This window comes from Oncorhynchus masou, chromosome 1 (genome assembly GCF_036934945.1).
Source record: "Oncorhynchus masou masou isolate Uvic2021 chromosome 1, UVic_Omas_1.1, whole genome shotgun sequence".
Classification (NCBI taxonomy): Eukaryota; Metazoa; Chordata; class Actinopteri; order Salmoniformes; family Salmonidae; genus Oncorhynchus; species Oncorhynchus masou.
The window spans coordinates 69,645,021-69,655,651 of NC_088212.1; the positions used below are offsets into that span (position 1 = coordinate 69,645,021).

At 44.8% G+C, this 10,631-nt stretch overlaps 1 long non-coding RNA gene across 1 annotated transcript; it reads left to right on the forward strand.

The window, feature by feature from the left end:
• Positions 1-3,107: 3,107 nt before the first annotated feature.
• LOC135559045 (uncharacterized) lies at positions 3,108-8,590 on the forward strand. The gene is made up of 3 exons (XR_010458428.1): positions 3,108-3,192; positions 5,928-6,097; positions 8,505-8,590. It is a non-coding gene; the product is annotated as an uncharacterized LOC135559045 (long non-coding RNA).
• Positions 8,591-10,631: the final 2,041 nt, after the last annotated feature.

The window sequence follows — 10,631 nt, forward strand, 5'->3', positions numbered from 1 at the left end:
GCCATCATTGTATATAAGAATTTGTTCTTAACTGACTTGCCTAGTTAAATAAAGGTTAAATAAAAACAATTACAAAATCAATACACCCAGTCACTACAAAGATACAGGTGTCCTTCTTAATTCAGTTGCCGAAGAGGAAGGAAACCACTCAGGGATTCATCATGAGGCCAATGGTGACTTTAAAACAGTTACAGAGTTTAATGGCTGGGATAGGAGAAAACAATAGATGGATCAACTATCAGAACCCTGATCTGTTTCACCTGTCTCCACCCTCCTCCAGGTGTTGCCCATCTTCCCCATGTGTTCTCTGTTTGTCTGCTGCCAGTTCGTTTTGCTTTGTTAAGCCTACCAGCATTTTTCCTGTGCTCCTGTTTTTCTCTAGTTCCTGTTTTATAGTTTTCCCAGTTTTGACCGTTCTGCCAGCCCTGACCCTGAGCCTGAGCCTGCCTGCCGTTCTGTACCTTGTCACACCACCCTGAATTACTGACCCCTGCCTGCCGTTCTGTACCTTTCGGACTCTGCTCTGGATTACTGACCTCTGCCTGCCCTTGACCTGTCGTTTGCCTGCCCTAATGTTTAGTAAAAAAAATGTATTACTTCAAAACTGTCTGCATCTGGGTCTTCTCCTGAGCCTTGATATCAACAACATTGTAGTTACTCCACAGTACTAACCTAATTGAAAGAATGAAAAGAAACAAGCCTGTACAGAATAAAAATATTCAAAATCATGCATCTTGTTTGCAATAAGCCACTAAAGTAAAACTACAAAAAATGTGGCAAAAATATTAACTTTATGTCCTGAATACAAGCGTTATATTTAGGGAAAATCCAGCACAACACATCACTGAGTAACATTCTTCGTATTTTCAAGCATGTTGGTGGCTGCATCATGTTATGGATATGTTTGTAATCAGTAAGGAGAAGGGATTCTTTTCAGGATAAAAACAAACGGAATAGAACTAAGCACAGGCAAAATCCTAGAGGAAAACCTGTTTCAGTCTGCTTTCCAGCAGACACTGTGAGACAAAGTTTCCTTTCAGCAGGACAATAACCGGAAAGACAAGGTCAAATATACACTGGAGTGACTGGCCTAGCTACAGTTTTGACCTAGTTAATCTTGTAAATCTATGTGTCATGGCTTTCTTCCTGGGAAGGAGAGGCGGACCAAAACGTAGCGTGGTTATAGTTCATGGTTCTTTAATAAGAAAACTCAAACATGAACAAACTACAAAAACAATAACCGTGAAAACCGTAACAGTCCTTGAGAACCACTCTAGGCAACCATAGACTTACCTAGACAACTAAACTGAACACAACCCCATTAATCTAATAAACCCCTAGACAAGACGAACACAATAAATCACCCATGTCACCCCCTGGCCTAACCAAAATAATAAAGAAAATAAAGATAACTAAGGCCAGGGCGTGACTATAGCAAAACTTTAAAATGGCTGTCTAGCAATGACCAACAACCCACTTGACAGAGCTTGAAGAATTTTAAAAATAATAATGTGTGAATATTGTACAATCCAGGTGTCCAAAGCTCTTAGAGACTTACCCAGAAAAACTCACAGCTGTAATCGCTGTCAAAGGTGATTCTAACATGTATTGACTCAGGGGTATGAATACTTATGTAAATTATATATTTATGTTTTTCATTTTCAATAAATGTCATTATGGGGCATTGTGTGTAGAATTTTGTTTTAAATTCAGGCTTTAACAACAAAATGTGGAACATGTCAAGGGGTATGAATACTTTCTGAAGGAGCGAAATTGAAATATCCCATCATTTAATGAAAAAAAATGTATCAATGAATGGGTCACATAAGAAATTGAATTCTTGTTCATAGCTGTTTAGTACTGAGGGTAAGAGAAGACTACTGTGCCCCACAGAGTTCTACAACTATCTTTTTGTTTTTATTGTATTTTTATTTTTAAAATATTTCATAACGTTGATTGTCAGAAAACAGCACAAGAAGACATTTCTCTTCAAGCACACACATCCAAATCACTGTCTATCAATGCAACTATCAACACAGGACTGTATGTGATATGAGGACTTGAGCCAAAATGAGGGGCAGAAACGAGGGGCAGAATTGAGGGGCGGAAACGAGGGGCAGGAAATCCGAACAGGGGAAGCTCTCCTGTTGGATGAAACACCTGAAAGTTGTCTTTCCTCATATTTGACAGTCAACAGTCCATTCATTTGGACAACGTTTTCTGAATAACATAACTATTACATATTCACCATCTGCAACACTGTAAAAAACGCTTCACTAATCACTATAGGGAAAACTGGACAGCATCCTCGAATGCTGCACCTCTGTAATTTCCTTTGTTAGCTAAGCTGCGAGCTCTGAGTTCCATGGCGGCAGTTTTACGGGGACAGTACATTTTCTATCTGAAATCTGCAGAATATTAAGCATGACTGTGGTTGAATATATATGTACATACAAAGTAAACAATCTACAATTCAATAATATCTCACCCGACGATCAGGAACTTCAAATTCCATGGTGTATTTTGGACTTCTTCTCTTTAAATTGCCACAGAAAAATGTCCTTAAAAAGATTGGCGAATCGGGGTGATAGTAGGAAGAGGAAGCTGGACTTCCGTAGATCCAAATGACATATAGATCAAGTTGAGGATGATTTGTCCAAACCGCAGAAACAAAAAACTAGAAATGCATCTCTAAATTGTAAAATTAGCTGAGATTAGACGAGAACAACGCCGCTGAAAGTGGCATGTACCAGCTCAAATTACAATGAAATAATGCATTTCCAGTAACAGCATGGTCAAATACAAGTTAACAAAGGTAATACCAACATAATGATGAACACTGCTGTGTAGTTTAATGTCATGATAGTGATACAAGGGTGTTTTTAACATTGCTTAAGTAGTATCCTCTTGAGTGAAGTCGTATTTCCCTGCGTTCTAAGAGCAGTGCATGAACTACATGCCCCCCACAGGCCTGGGCTAAGGGGTTTTAGCCCCGGTAAGCCCTTGCAAAAAACCGGCCCTGGCACTCAAACCAGTCCGCGTGCTGCACTATTGTCAATCCACTCCGTGAGTGAATCACTCCACCCCATCTTTCAAGTCGAAAGCTGTATCACTTCGCATCAAGACAGCGAGAGAAATAAATCTAACAATTTCCTCAACCGCCGCCGGCATGTCATCCACCAGCGAGAGCAGGTACGATAAATACATAACTAGATGATATTATGCTCGGTCAGAAGGAACAAACCTTCATCTATCACTTCATAAACATGTTTCGCCTATTCGAATTAACCATTAACTCGGGCACAACCAGATCATTCCTGGTAGAGAATTTGAGATTTCAGTGAGAAAGCGCAAGAGTTATGTGGCGGCAGTAGCTCTCGTTTCTGATAACGGCCCCGGTCAAAGTGACAGGAAGATAGCCAAAACGTCCTTCCCATATGATTCAATGTGGATGGAATGAAATAGACTACAGATAGCCCGTTTGAATTCGATGAGAGCTTGCCTATATTGCACACAATAAAACCACGCTGCAGCCAAAACACTGCGGGCTATGCAGGCACAAGATTAGGCTATAAACCTATTCTAAAAGGGTTTCAAACGTGTTCTTCGGGTGACCCAATAGGCAGTGGTGTAAAGTACTTAAGTAAAAATACTTAAATGTACTACTTAAGTTTTTTGTGGTATCTGTGCGTTACTATATATTTTGCCAACTTTTACACCGCTACATTCTCAAAGAAAATAATGTAGGCAACTTTTTACTCCATACATTTTCCCTGGCACCCAATGGTACGCAATGCATTTCGAATGCTTAGCAGAACAGGAGAATGGTCCAATTCACACACTTATCAAGAGAACACCCTGATCATCCCTACTGCTTCTGATCTGGCAGACTCACTAAACCCAAATGCTTCGTGTGTAAATGATGTCTGAGTGTTAGAGTGTGCCCCTGGCTATCCATAAATTAAAATAACAAGAAAATGATGCTGTCTGGTTTGCCTAATATAATGAATGTGAAATAATTTATACTTTTACTTTTTATACTTTACGTATATTTTTGCAATTACATTTACTTTTGATACTTAAGTATATATAAAACCAAATACTTGTAGACTTTTGCTCAAGTAGTATTTTACTGGGTCATTTTCTATTAAGGTATATTTACTTTTACTCAAGTATGACAACTGGGTACTTCTTCCACCACTCTCCCTTTTGGTTCCAGGTAGAACCCTTTTGATTCCAAGTAGAACCATTTTGGTTCCAGGTAGAACCATTTTGGGTTCCATGTAGAACCCTCTGTAGAAAGGGTTCTACCTGGAAGCCAAAACGGTTCTACTTGGAATCAAAAGGGTTCTACCTGGAACCAACAAGGGTTCTTCCAAGGGTTCTCTTATGGGGACAGCTGAATAACCTTTTTAGGTTCTGGATAGCATCTTTTTTCATACAGTGTAGGCATGGGTTTCATTTAAGTAGCTTATAGAAAGTTTTGAATAGTCTATTTGGTAACACTATTTTAACGTTCCTTAATTAATAAATCATTTATCACTCCCATATTTATAAACCTTTAATAATCATCAGTAAAGTCTTTTTGCAGTCCCTAATCTTTAGAGAGCATTTTTTTAACCCTAACCCTTACCTACCCTAACCTAACCTAACCCTAACCCTAACCCTTACCTACCCTACCCTAACCCTTACCTATCCTACCCTAACCCTTACCTACCCTACCCTAACCCTAACCCTTACCCTTACCTACCCTACCCTAACCTAACCCTAAATAATGTGCATTTTTTTGTATATGCCTTATAAATAGTTGAATATGGACCGTATTAATGTGTAACTGTCTATTTAGCATACAAACTACAGAAGCTGCTCACCCTACAAAAAACAATGCTAAAACATGCAGGATTCCGCTGCATAATTTCAAGATTCAAACTTGAAAACTCATCAGTCACTGGAGTTGTTTTCCTGCACAGCTACAGGAGGGACTAGGCTAGGGAGAGATTAGAATTCAGAGTACATGCCTCTCGGCTGCTCCTGAGAAGAAATACTGTATATCAGGGCTTTTCTTTGTAGCCTACATTAGGCTAGGCCTGTTTGGTATACAAATACTCTGAACGAGGCTGCAGTGCTGTGGTCGGTCCCGCTTCCGTATTCATCACGCAAGGGACAGGAACGTTGCCAGAGCGACCGTTGGAACCTTCGACAGCCCTGTGCGGGAGGGAAGGCATGGGGCAATGTTGGGCAATCTAGTGTCACCCTGATGCGCACTCCGTGCTGATCGTTTGTTTTCTGGTTTCTCAGTACTAATACTAATACCATATACCATAATGTAAATGATGTCATTGGTAAGGTTACAGGGTTTCTCTCTCTCTCTCTCTCTCTCTCTCACTCTCACTCTCACTCTCACTCTCACTCTCACTCTCACTCTCACTCTCTCTCAGAGCAGAGTGAGAGATGTGTGCTCACCCAGTGAATTGAATTAATCAAATTTGATGAATTGCTCAAGCCATTCCACCCCCACCTCCCACCCTCCTTGACCAAGGCTATCACAAGAGTGTTTATCCCTGCTGGCTGACGGGCCAGAGGGATGGGGGTTTACTTACGCATCCTAACCCTCCAATCAGGCTTCAGGGGCCACTTGTTGGAAGTGCATGCACTCACGCATCACCACCCACGCATGTGTGTTGAGTATCGCATTTTGATGTGTGTGTAAGGGACTGCTTGCTTGCTGTGCTCCAGTTGATTTGCTTATGGAGCCTTCTCAGCCTGTGATTCATCACCATCCTGCCAAGTTACCCTGCCCAGGGCCTGAGCTTAACGCTCCACTGCAGGAGTGGGACAAAATTGCATTCACACACCCCAAATCCTTCCCTTTGCCCCTAACCCTTCACTGTTGTCTCTTTCTTTCTTTCTCTCTCTCCACCACGCAGGTACACCTATGAGCAGTACAAGGAGACAGCTGATTGGCTGCTGGAGCGTACGCAGCACATGCCCAAGGTGGCCATCATCTGTGGTTCTGGACTGTGAGGGCTGGCAGACTTCCTGGAGAATAGTGTAGCCTTCCCTTATAAAGACATCCCTCACTTCCCTCAGAGCACAGGTACAGTATACACACATACCATTGAGGACTGCTTACCTCTGACACTGTGTTGTGAGTCTGTAGCTTAACATCTTATTCACCTCAAAGCACATGACTACATTGCATAATAAAGTTCTAAAGCCATATCATCAACATTGTATTTATTCCTCTGTTCCCCATCATGTCTTTGTGTAGGATTGTTTGTGTTACGTGTATTTTGATATTGTGGATATTGTTACGCGCATTACTTTTTGTGTTTTGGGCACATTTTATTTTACTTTGTGCTGTCATTTTGACCGGAATAAAAAGTGTGCCTGTTCACTACACTCTGCTCTCCTGCACCTGACTTCGCCTCCGACAACCTGTTGTGTATCCGGGAGGGAGACGAGTGGAAGACGGCTTTCAGTACCACCTCAGGGCACTATGAGTACCTTGTCATGCCGTATGGGTTGATGAATGTGCCATCAGTCTTCCAAGCCTTTGTGGACAAGATTTTCAGGGACCTGCACGGGCAGGGTGTAGTGGTGTATATTGATGACATTTTGATATACTCCGCTACATGCACCGAGCATGTGTCCCTGGTGCGCAGGGTGCTTGGCTGCCTGTTGGTGCATGACCTGTACGTCAAGGCTGAGAAATGCCTGTTCTTCCAACAGTCCGTCTCCTTCCTAGGGTATCGCATTTCCACCTCAGGGGTGGAGATGGAGAGTGACCGCATTTCAGCCGTGCATAATTGGCCGACTCCCACCACGGTAAAGGAGGTGCAGCGGTTCTTAGGGTTTGCCAACTACTCTTGGAGGTTTATCCGGGGTTTTGGTCAGGTAGCGGCTCCCATTACCTCACTGCTGAAGGGAGGCTCGGTATGCTTTTGCTGTGGTCAGCTGAGTCGGACAGGGCTTTTAGTCACCTGAGGGCTCTGTTTACCCTCGGCTCCCGTGTTGGCCCATCCGGATCCCTCTTTGGCGTTCATAGTGGAGGTGGACGCGTCTGAGGCTGGGATAGGAGCTGTGCTCTCTCAGCGCTCGGGTACGCCACCGAAGCTCCGCCCCATACCTTCATCTCGAAGAAGCTAAGCCCGGCAGAGCGAAACTATGATGTGGGGAACAGGGAGCTGTTGGCTGTCGTCAAGGCCTTGAAGGCGTGAAGACATTGGCTTGAGGGGGCTAGACATCCTTTTCTCATCTGGACTGACCACCGCAATCTGGAGTACATCCGGGCAGCGAGGAGACTGAACCCTCACCAGGCAAGATGGGCCATGTTTTTCACCCGTTTTGTGTTTATCCTTTCCTTTCCTACAGATCAGGCTCCCAGGACATGAAGGCAGACGCATTGTCCCAGCTGTATGACACAGAGGAGCGGCCCATGGATCCCACTCCCAAACTCCCCGCCTCCTGCCTGGTGGTGCTGGTAGTGTGGGAGCTGGACACGGACATTGAGTAGGCATAACGTGCAGAGCCCGCTCCCGTCCAGTGTCCTGCTGGGCGTCTGTACATCCAGTCTGTTGTTCGTGACTGGTTGATCTATTGGGCCCACACGCCACCCTCCTCTGGTCATCCTGGGATCGGTCGGACAGTGCACTGTTTGAGCGGGAGGTACTGGTGGCCTACCTTGGCTAAGAACGTGAGGGTTTATGTTTCCTCCTGCTCGGTGTGCGCCCAGGGTAAGCTACACCCCTTACCCATTCTACAGCGGCCTTGGTCGCACCAGTCGGTGGATTTTCTGACTGATCTTCCACCTCCAGGGTAACACTGCGATCCTGGTCGTTGTGGATCATTTCCCTAAGTCCTGTCTTCTCCTCCCTCTGCCTGGCCTCCCTATGGCCCTACAGACTGCGGAGGCCTTGTTTACACACGTCTTCCGGAACGTCTGGGGTCTCGATCAGCCTTACTTCAGGGTTTCACCCCGAGAGTAATGGGCAGGTGGAGAGAGTGAACCAGGATGAGGGCAGGTTTCTGCTTTCCTATTGCCAGGACCAGCATGGGGAGTGGGCGGCGTTCGTGCCCTGGGCCGAGATGGCACAGAACTTGCTTCGCCACTCCTCCACTAACCTCTCTCCCTTCCAGTGCGTACTAGGGTACCAGCCGGTTCTGGTGCCTTGACATCAAGGTCAGACCGAGGTTCCTGCTCTGGACGACTGGTTCAGGCGCTCAGAGGAGACATAGGAAGCTGTCCATGTTTACCTTCAGCAGGCCGTGACACACCAAAAGGTGAACACAGATCTCCACCGCAGTGAAGCCCCGGTGTTCGCACCGGGGGACCGGGTCTGGTTCTCGACCCGAAATCTGCCCCTCCGCCTGCCCTGCTGGAAGCTGGGTCCGCGGTTTGTGGGGCCATTTAAAGTCCTGAGGAGAGTGAACGAGGTTTGTTATAGGTTACAGCTTCCACCCGATTACCGTATTAACCCCTCGTTCCATGTGTCTCTCCCCAGGCCGGTGGTGGCTGGCCCGCTCCAGGAGTCTGAGGTGCGGGAGGTTCTTCTAAACATCGGGGGGGGTCCCGGCGTACTCCGTTGGCTCCATACTGGATTCGAGGCGTCGGGTGAGGGGCTTTCAGTATCTCGTGGAGTGGGAGGGGTATGGTCCGGAAGAGAGGTGCTGGGTTCCGGTCGACGACGTGTTGGACACTTCAATGCTGCAGGAGTTCCGCCCGGATCGCCCTGCGCCTCGCCCTCCGGGTCGTCCCTGAGGCCGGTGACAAGGCGCAGCTGGAGCCGCACGTCAAGGAGGGGGTACTGTCACGACTTCGGCCGAAGTTGGTCCCTCTCCTTGTTCGGGCGGCGTTCGGCAGTCGAAGTCACCGGCCTTCTAGCCATCGCTGATCCACTTTTCATTTTCCATTGGTTTTGTCTTGTTTTCCGTCACACCTGGTTCCAATTCCATCAATTACATGTTGTGTATTCCCCCCCATGTCCTTGTCTGTAATTGTTTCTTGTAGTGCTTAAGCAACGGTATGCTGGTATTTACCGGGTTTTGTTTGACCCATTTATTGTATTGTTCTGTTGATGGTGGTTTATGGATATTAAACGACACCGTTGTAAATCAGTTTTCACTCTCCTGCGCCTGACTTCTCTGCCGCCAGGACGCACCTCACTACACCTAGACTACTCTGACCACAGGGCTGGCAGATGATATTATAGTTGGGACAGCAGTGAGCTGCTGAGTCCTAAGTAAAGACAGCTGATTCATGTGATGATGCTCTCTTGTCACTCTAAGACACTGTAATGATTTAGGCCACTCTGACTGCTGAAGTCGTGTGTGTTTATATATACTGTATATTCTGTGTGTTGTACCCGGTGAGTTTGTTTGGTAAGTTAAACCAATATTGCTTCTCTGATCATGCTGCATCGAAAGAGAGGGAATGGAGGAAGAGTGGGAATGGAGGAAGAGTGGGAATGGGGAGATGGAGAGATGCTAGAATAAGTCTCATTAATCCAAACACGTGTTGGATGTTGTGGTGAAACTACAGAAGACAAGAACGGTGTCATCATCAATAACAGGGATCAATAACCAAATGGAGAGAGGGAGGGAGTTAGAAGGATAGTAAGGGATTAGAGAGAAATGATGAAGGGAGAAAGGGAGAGTTTTTCAGCTGCATTGAGGGGATGACTGGGGCAGGATCTACAGTAAGCAAAATTAACCTCTTGGTTTAGAATGAACTCCCTGAACATCCACCCTAAACACACACATGCCTAATGGACACACACGTTATGCATACTCTCATCCCACATAGCTCTACCTCAACTACGTTTTTTTGTTTGTTTATCCATTTCAGAAATGAAATTAAAATGGTCTGAAAAGCCTCTTAAACACCTGCCAACATATTTTATGTCCCCTCCCTCCCCCATGTCCCCTATTGTGTTAAAATGTGCACATTATCTTTTATTAATATCTATCACATTCTAGCCATTTCATCCTCACTCTAATTTGCATTTAAATGCTAAATATACAGATTAATTTTTTTTAATGACATTACCCAGATTTAAAAATTACTTTCAAATGATCCATGGGGGGTGCAGTGAGAGTGGCATGCTAAAATAATACCCTCACATTCTTATCAGCAGATGTCCTCCTTTCAATGTAATGGCCTTTCTGAAGACCGGATGGTTAAATAAAGGGTGTAGGTCTGAGGGTCACTGTACAGTATGTGTGTTTGGGTCACTATGTGTGTTTTCCTACTCACAAAGCATGTAGAGGTCTGTAATCTTTTTCATATGTACACTTCAACTGTGAGAGACGGAATCGAAAACAAAAATCCAGAAAATCACATTGTGTGATTTTTAAGTAATTCATTTTCATTTTATTGCATGACATAAGTATTTGATCACCTACCAACCGGTATGAATTCTGGCTTTCCCATTCTGGCTCTGTTAGTTAGTTAGTTTCTTTAAGAAGCCCTCCTATTCTCCACTCATTACCTGTATTAACTGCACCTGTTTGAACTCATTACCTGTATAAAAGACAACTGTCCACACACTCAATCAAACAGACTCCAACCTCTTCACAATGGCCAAGACCAGAGAGCTGTGTAAGGACATCAGGGATAAAATTGTAGGCCT